We start from the raw sequence: 9,826 nt of genomic DNA, 5'->3' as shown, positions 1-9,826 counted from the left end.
ACACTCCGACAACAGTTTATCAAACTGGGCTTGGCTAAGTCAGAAGCACCGCTGAATGCTTCCATTATCCAGGTTAAGTTTCTGAAGGAGTTTGTGAGCTTATAGAACTGGGTTTACCTTTGAAAGTATCTAGTGGGCTCAGACACAGCTACAAACAAATCAACGCTGTTTTTCAGGCTTCATAAAGCACATAAACAGTTATTTTCTCAATAAAATCCATGTTAGCTATTTAGCAATGAAGCTAGAGTCACCGAGCAGACAGAAGCCCTGCCCATGACGTGAATCCGCGTCTGTTGTAAAGTGAATTTGACGCATGAATGAAGCGGATTTGATGTGCGAATAAAGCGAGTAAACTCAAATGTTCAGGCGGAAATAGTGCGATTTATCTGTGCATTCTGCGTCTGGTGTGAACGCAGCATAACCTCCGTATTAATGGCTATGAGAGGAGTTGACCACGACGACGGGGTTTGAGTCCAGTGAGGAACTTTTCCAGAAAGCAGAAAAAACAGAAGCCAATAAATAAAACAAACAAGTAAATAACGGGGTGTGAATGTGGTAAAACAAGGTAAACATCAGGCTAGGGCTTTTCCTTTTCTGGATTGCTTTTTAAAACTGTCGGATGGGTTTAGGGAAAGCAGTGGGCACTGGTTAATCTGTGGTTTTGAAAATACTATTCGTTGGGTTTAGGCAAGGAGGAGGGTGGGTCAGTCAACCTGTCAGTCAAACAGTCAGTCATCAGTGGCTCTTACAAGAAGAATTTAAGATCTCAAAAAGCGTACACAGCGGCCTCTGGTGGATTTGCAAAAACAAAAACTGAAAAAAATGTAGCTCCTGGGACGTATTTGGCGGTCTACAGAAATGAATACAGAGGTACGTTTTCAGAATGAGCCTGGGTTGGAATTTTTCGATATTTGGACTAGAAACAAGACAAAAACTCTTTATTAAAACTATTTATTTTATACAGTTCAATCTAATCCTCTTTTGCAATCTTTGATGTGTTTGCTAACTGAGATAAAACAAACTCCAGTGGTCTAAAAAACCAGATCAGACTTATAGAAGCTTCATATTCTTCTATGACTCTTTAGCAGTGTGACATTGGGAAGCTGGGGGCCCACCTCTGCTGCTCTCCAAAACCAACATCTGGGTATCATGAGCAGCTAAAGTTAGAAGCACATGTTGCTTTCATTACTGCAAAATAGGAGTCACACTCAAGCAGGCGTGACACCCACAACCGCCTGTAGAATAAAGGCAAGAAGGGCAGATGAGGGGTGTAAAAGGGGAGAATGACTGGAAGGGGAGGATGTTTTGTGTGCATAAGTTGTAAAGATCAATTATGATTCAGTGAACAGTGCGATGAAAAAGTCAACCAACCGCATAAAATCTAAGACAAGTATAATTTAAAAATTTACAAGTTACAATGACAAAAACAACTGTAAAACAGTTATTTTTGTCCAAAGCACTGCATTTCAGAAATTAACTCATGCATTGAAATCAAACACACGACTTGGCATTGTAGTTGCATTGTTAGTTCTGTCTCTTGATCATTTTTATATTGTAGCCTTTTGAGATTCACATAAGAAAAAAGCATGCTTTGGTGAATAATGCGAACAATTAATACATGTAAATGTAAATTCTGAAATAAATTCGAACAATTTAATCATTAATTATGTCAAAAATAATAACAAACATACACCTTAAAATAAAGTTTGGTTGCTTGATCAAATTGCTTATTTAAAATGAGCTGAAACAACACAATTGCTGAAACAACTTAATTGTTTTATGTTCAGCCCTGGAGAGCTCCAAATATATCCCCGTTTTTTAGAGTTTTGGTTTTCGTGAATCAGCCAGAGGCCGCTGTGTACGTTTTTTCAGATCTCAAATTTCTCTCGCGAGTACCATTCGCACCTGCGACTGTCGACTGATTGATTTACTGACTGGCCAACCGGCCGATACCCCCACCCTCCCCCTTCCCTAAACCCAACCAATAGTGTTTTCAAAAGCAATCCAGAAAAAGAAAAGCCCCCTGATTTTTACCAAGTTTTCAGATTTTACCACATTCTCACCCTGTTATTTACTTGTTTATTTTTTTAAGCTTTTGTTTTTGTCTTACCTGCTTTCTGAAACCGTTCTTCATCAGACTCGAACCCCGTTGTCGCAGTCAACTCCGCTTTGCATCTCAAGTTGGCCAATGCACATGTTGCGCTACTGGACAAACTGGTAACATTGGGAAAGCAGTCCATACAGAGGTAAGTGGTCAGCTGGTAAGCGAGAAATGGATCGGTGTCATACCACCCTGTAGTGTTCGTTTTAAAGATGAAATGCAGCCATACGTACTTCTGGCTACATAATTCACAATCTCCAGAAATGTACAGGGCTACGTTTTCAGAATGAGCCTATGTTGTACAATTCACTTAAATTTGTCAAAGAAATTAAGTTAACTAATCGATTTGTGTTGGGATATTGTGAAGGAATTGTGTGGAACCCAGCATTTTTTTACACATATTAATAGGGAGATAAAATTCTAATTAGATAGTCTTGTCAAATTTGCAGCACATTTTTAACAGGTAGAAATTGTGTACAGACATTTATGAGAAAAAAACTCAGAATTTGGACAGGATACACGCATAGCTTGACATAGCTCGATTTGAAATCATGAGATACTAAGTCATAAATATGACCAAAAGATCTGTTATAGACAGTGAAGTAGTCCTCTCAACGTCCTCCCTTAAATGGATGCACGTCATGATTTTGTAAAATACAATGCGATCCTGGATTAACATCTGTGTTAATCCTGGAACCTAATTTTTGTTGAATATGTTATCCATACCTACTCCCTACCCATAAACCCAACAATAACTGTGTATTATTCCCCAAATCAGAGGGGAATAATAGATTGATAACAATCATGTAGAATTGCATAAACCGTAAACCTAAACTTAGAATAAACGGTAAACATATCTCTTAATTCTGATTGGCTGATTTGAATGTTGTTCCAGGATCAACAGAGATGTTACTCCTTACATGTCCTGTGAAATCAGGTTGGCTTTTATTCTCCACAAAACAAGAGAAAATTCTGTCATAATTTACTCACCTTTCACTTGTTCCAAACCTGTTTGAGTTTTTTCTTCTGTTAAACAAAAAAAGCAGATATTTTGCTGAAAGCTGGAAACAGGTTACCAGAGTATTTTCCTACTATGGAGGTCAATGGCTACAGGTTTCTTCAAAATATCTTTAGGGTTCAACAAAATAAAGAAACTCAAAAAGGTTTGCAATCACTTTAGAGAAAACAAATAGTGATTTATTTTCATTTTTGGGTGAACTATCCCTTTAAGAATGTTTAAAGCTGGTAGCCATTATATTTTCGTATTTCTCTTGTATTTTCTTTTCCTATGGAAGTCAATGGATACCAGTTTTCATCATTTTCCGAAAAATCTTCTTTTGTGTTCAACAAAAAAGGGATCACAAACAGGTTTGGAACAAGTGAAAGAAGTGTAAACAGTCAATAAATTGTAATTTTTGGGTGAACTATCTCTTAAAGAATTTTTAAAACTGGTTGTCATTGCATTTTAATTCTTCAGTTATATTTTCTTTTCTTACTATAAAAGTCAGTGAATATAAGTTTCCATCATTTTTCAAAATATCTTCTTTTGTGCTCAACAAAAAGTATAATAAACAGCTTTCGAACAAGTGAAGAAAGTGTAAACAGTCAGTACATTTTCATTTTTGGCTGAACTATCCCTTTAAGAATGTTGGAAGCTGGTAGCCAGTATGTTTTGCGTATTATGGTTGAATTTTCTTTTCCTATGGAAGTCAATGGATATCAGTTTCTATCATTTTTCAAATTATCTTCTTTCGTGTTCAACAACAAAAAAAAGGGATCCTAAACAGATTTCGAAAAAGCAGAAGAAGTTTGAAACTTTGTATTTTCACACTTTGGTTGTATTTTCTTTTCCTATGAAAGGCAATGGATATCAGTTTTCACAATTATTCAACATATCAGCTTTTGTGTTCAACAAAAAAAGGGATCACAAACAACAATAGTAAGTCAGTACATTTTCATTTTTGGGTGAACTATCCCTTTAAGAATGTTGTAAGCTGGTAGCCATTATGTTTTCATACTACCCACATAGCAAAATATCTCTGGCCCAGCTCTGGCCCCTACAATCACCTTTTGCTTGGCCCACATGCCTCAGTGCATTGAATTACTGTACATGACTGGACCAAGTTTGGCTTCTAGACAAGGGCCAAACATGGACCATATCTGGGCCAAGCCTTAGCCAAGTTAATAAACCATAACTGAGCCTGACCTGGGCCAGTTTCATGACTGCAATGAAATTGATAAACCTATGAATCATTGCGATTTAGGTGTGCTATGGGCATGCTCTTTCTTGAAGTGACCTGATTGGTAGATTTTTTTTTCTTTATTTGAAAATAATAAAAAATTATTTTAAATGTGGGTCAATATAGGCCAAACTTACATGACACACATATGAATTATTACCATCTGGGCCAAATACTACAATTTACATCTGTCTCAAGTATTGTGTGCTGCTTTAAAGATAGTGCCACCTCTGCCAAACCAGGGCAATGTTTGGTTCACATGCTATATGCCAGTGCCAGACAAATGCCTGCTGTGCCAGATTTATGCCAAATCTGGGCATGAATTATTTGCTACCTGGGTATGGTTGTATTTTCTTTTTATATGGAAGTCAATAGATATCAGTTTCCATCATTATTCAAAATATCTTCTTTTATGTTCAACAAAAAAGGATCATAAACAGGTTTCAAACAAGTGAAGGAAGTGTAAACAGTCAGTACATTTTCATTTTTGGGTAAACTACCCCTTTAATTGACATATTTTGCAAATATAAACATAGCATGACTGCACTGATCTGAGTCAATGGCAGATCCTCATGAGATTCGTAGCAATTATGTTGAAGCTCAGACATTTATGGTTTCGTACTGCTATAGTTAATGCCATTAATTATGACCTAATACACTGGAATGGGCGTCCCAGAGTGATCTCAACCCATCCGTTCTCTTTTCATCTCATCCCATGTAATTGTGCTCTCATGGTCCCAAATGACCCACAGGGATCCTCACACGTCTCGGTCAAAAGGTCCCAGAATCCTGCCCCGTTTCCCAGCGGAGATCACAAGCAGAACATACACACCTTCACCCCCGCTGGCCCTGCAGATCATCCTGAACATGCTTCAGTTCATTCGTGAGTCTCAACTCATGTCTTATATCTCAGTCCCAAAAACATGGACATATACTGGGTCAGAAAATTTATGAGGATAGAGGGTAATTAAAGGGATAGTACACTCAGAAATGAAAATTTACTCTTTCTCAAGTGGTTCTAATCCAAACCTTCATGAGTTCCTTTCTTATACTGAACAAAAAAGAAGATATTTTGCATTGACTTGCGTATAGGAAAAGCAAATTGAATGGAAGTCAATGGTCACAGGTAGCTTTCTTCAAAATATCTTCTCAAAGGTTTGAAAATGGTTTTCAAAATGGCACAATTTTAATTTTGGGGTCAACTTTTCCTTTAATGATGTATTCATTCATGTTCGGCTTAGTCCCTTTATAAATCTGGGGTCGCCACAGCGGAACGAACCACCAACTTATCCAGCATATGTTTTACGCAGCGGATGCCCTTCCAGCTGCAACTCATCACTGGGAAACATCCATACACACTTATTGATACTCATACACTACGAACAATTTAGCTTACCCAATTCACCTATACCTCATGCCTTTAGACAGTGGGCACGATGGTTCTTGTGCTCCACACTGAACCACCGAGACGCCCATGTCTCAAATCAGCAAACGATTTTAAATATTTTTTCACTCATAAAACTTCCATAAATGTTATATTACAACATGAAAATGTAACCGGTCTGGACCTCTCTGACTCATAGCTGTCTTGGCCAATATGTCTTGCAGAGCCACAGATGATGAGGTCAAAGCTCAAGTGCATGTGCGAAACTCAAAATGAGGAGCCAGAGATGCCCTGTTGACTCTGCATGTGATCTCACTGCCGTCATTGTAAAGAACTGAAAAGAACATGACAGACTGACAGATCATTAAGAAGATTCATCAGATCATTAAGTCAACAGGTTAAAAAGTTAACGGCAGCAGAGGAAAGACTAGCCAATTAAGAATAGAGAAGTGATACTTTGCCACATGCTTCCAATACTGGCTTATAGTGTATTAAAAGCATGAACTGTTGGTGTGAGAATTGCCAGTTTTGCAGTAGAGCGAAACAGGGTACTCTGCCCCTCTTTATATGTACAAAATAAAATATATGTATAATTAAAAAAGCACATATTATGGATAAGCACATAGTTTTAACATTTTAATGACATTAATTTTTCTAATTAAATATAAAGATTATCAATATATATATATATATATATATATATATATATATATATATATATATATATATATATATATATATATATGAATGCATTTTTCTATTTCTTTATTTTTATGTATTTTCAAATTTTATTGTGTGTGTTTGTGTCACATTTAATAATTTTACAAATATAACATACATTTTTAAATTGTAGTATATCACAATAAAAACATACAACTATAAGAAAGTTAAGCATTTAAGTAAGAAAAGCATAAAGCATGAATATTGTCACGGTTCTTGCCCTGAAAATTTTGGTTCAGTTCAATCCACAAACTTGACTTCGCTGTGGTCTTGATTTGTTAGAACTTTTAGTACTAAAAATCTGATCTGACCGATTAGTAAAACTCAATAATTGATCATTTTCAGCAGCAATAATCAGCAAATATTCATTCTTTTGTTCAGTTCACTGCCATTGTTTACATTCTGCATTCCAATATGGCCGACTGATGATGCATCATGAAAACACTCTATGCTATACACTACCTGGCAAAAGTCTTGTCATAAATCCCTGTTGTACAAAGCAACAAATAATAACTTGACTTCTAGTTGATCATAAGGAAAAGTGGCAGAAGGTTGATTTTTTTCATGAATCATCTGTTGACCTGCATCCCAATCATCACAAATACTGCAGAAGACCTATTGGAATCTATAACCTATAATGCACCTTGACTTTATATTCTATTCTGTTAAGTGACAAGACTTTTGTCTAAGCAAAGTCAGACCTAATTAAATAACTAAAAATAAAGGCATGATCATGTTTTATTTTAGTAAAATAAGCGTAATCTAGAGGCCTTTGCCTTTCACATAAGCCACTTCTGAAACCAAACAATCAACTAGAAGTCCATTTATTATTTGTTGTTCCTAAAACTTGGATAGGCGACAAGACTTTTGTCAGGTAGTGTATATTCAAAAACTGGTGTTGTTTTCTCTAGCATGTTACACTTGTGACTTTCTCTGTAGATCAGGGCAGATGCAGCAGAAACATCTTGTCAATAGATCAGAACAGCTGCCAACAATTAATGACTAATAGCTTTGGCCTACAACTTTACATGACTGTTTGAACTAAACAGATGAGATTTCAGATGAGATCTCTTGTGTGCACCAGGGTCTTCAAAACAAAGAAGTTCTCATTCTGCAATCCAGAATCAGGATAGATTGGTCCCCCTTGTGATTGAGATCATTGTTAAGCTGCAGATGAAAAGCATTTCTGATTAAATGATGCACAATTGGGATTTTCAAATGTCAGAATATCAGAAACTATGCCAATAAGAAGATAAGTGGATTTTCAAAGTAGAGCCAAAAAACAACTCAGTCTTATTGTGCTTATATAAGTTTACACCTACTTGGAGTTTTAATCGAATAGAAATAATAGCTAAATTATTACCCATATAACTATAATTATATATATCTGTGTTCATATGCCCATGTATGAACATAATGTATTACTATATCCACTATATTTAACATAGGCTCATTCTGAAAACGTAGCTTTATATACATTTAGGGAGATCGCAAATTATGTAGCCAAAGTTTATATGACTGTATTTCGTCTTTAAAACGCTATGGGGCAGTATGATGCCGTTTCCTTTTGTGCTTACCAGCTGACCGCTTACCTCTGTATCACCGGCTTTCCTGCTGTTACCAGTTTGTCCAGTGGCTTGCAATGTACGTTGGCATACTTTAAATGCACAGAGGAGTTCATCACGACAATGGGGTTTGAGTCTGGCAAAGAACAGTTTTCAGAACGCGGTTAAGACCAAAACAGAATCCAAAAAAATAAAATAAAAAAGCAAATAACAGGGTGAGAATGTGGTAAAATCTGAAAACATGGTGAAAATCAAGTGAGAGCTTTTCTTTTTCTGGATTCCTTTTTAAAACTGTTGCTTCATTTGAGGGAATTGTGTGGGCGGGTCAGTCAGTGCTTTTGAAAACACTATTGGTTGGGTTTAGGGAAGGAGGAGGGTGGGTCAGTCAATTCTGTACATGTCCTTTTTTGCGCCTAAATGAACGTTAAAAGCTCCTTAACTGTTTGTGATTCGGCTTTCGCTTTCTACAGTCATCATTAATGCATTTTTAGCATTACTTTTAGCCTTCTCTTTAAACCAGGCTTTGTTGTATGCCACCAATGATTGATCATGTACTTTACATTTCAGTGGGCGGCACACAAGTGTATAATCATAAACATTTAATAAATTTTGCATTAAATTCCATTTACCCCACATGACAATCATGATTATCATTATTTCATAATTATCTGTATCTAATCCTTCACCTTATACACTCATCGGCCACTTTATAAGGTACACCTGTCCAACTGCTGGACAGGTATACCTTATGGGTGGTCTGAGTATTTCAGACCACCCATATATTGCCACAATCTACCTGAGCATTGTTGCTGATCATGTTCCACTTTTTTTGACCTATCATCTAATGGCTACTTCCAGCAGGATAATGCACCATGTCATAAAGAATGAATCATCTCAGACTGGTTTCTTGAACATGACAATGGCCTCCACAGTCACCAGAACTCAATCCAGTAGAGCACCTTTGGGATGCGGTGGAACGAGAGATTCGAATCATGGATGTGCAGTCGACAAATCTGCAGTAAATGTGTGATGCTATCATTTCAGTATGGACCCACAATCTCTAAAGAATATTTCTAGTACCTTGTTGAATTTATGCCACAAAGGATTAAGGCAGTTCTGACCCGGTAGGCTACTAGTAAGGTGTACCTAATAAAGTGTCCGGTGATTGTGAGTGTACATATATGTATATATTTTTACTTTCTCAACTTTTATTTCATACAACAGTTTAATGTATCTGTATCATATCTTATAACTGTTATTTTTTTATTTCATAAATGACAACTTTTTGTAGGCCTCCAGCTTGTCGTAAAAATGAGACTTTTATTTTAAATTACATTTGTTAACGATAGTTTAACTGTTTCAGCATTAATTAAGTTTAATTATACTTTCCATTTAACATATTGACCACTTTGAGGGATGTAAAAAAATAAAAAAGGGTCACAACAAATTTCCTGTTTTACATTTTTAATTTATATGGCTTTTGAGACTCATGTTATTTTTGATCAATATTGTTATTGCTGTTTTAACATTAAGTTATGATTGAATTGCTTCTTATTACAGTTATGATATAGTTTGACAACTACCAGGAAATGTTTATGGGCCATTGACATTACCATATTGAAATAGTCTGTATAAGAGAATCAAATATTATGAAAAATAGCATAACTATCCTATTTATTAAATAGTACATTTATTTGAGCAGACCTTTATTTTTTTTAAACCTCAAAAATACATGTAACAGGATCTCAGACACATATTTTAATTCTTTTTAGTGCTGACTTGACTTGAAAGCATTGCGCAAAGCACTCGGTTGTTT

This window comes from Danio rerio, chromosome 11, assembly GCF_049306965.1.
Source record: "Danio rerio strain Tuebingen ecotype United States chromosome 11, GRCz12tu, whole genome shotgun sequence".
NCBI lineage: Eukaryota > Metazoa > Chordata > Actinopteri > Cypriniformes > Danionidae > Danio > Danio rerio.
The sequence above is the reverse complement of the archived record's forward strand: the minus strand, read 5'-3'. Positions refer to the sequence as shown.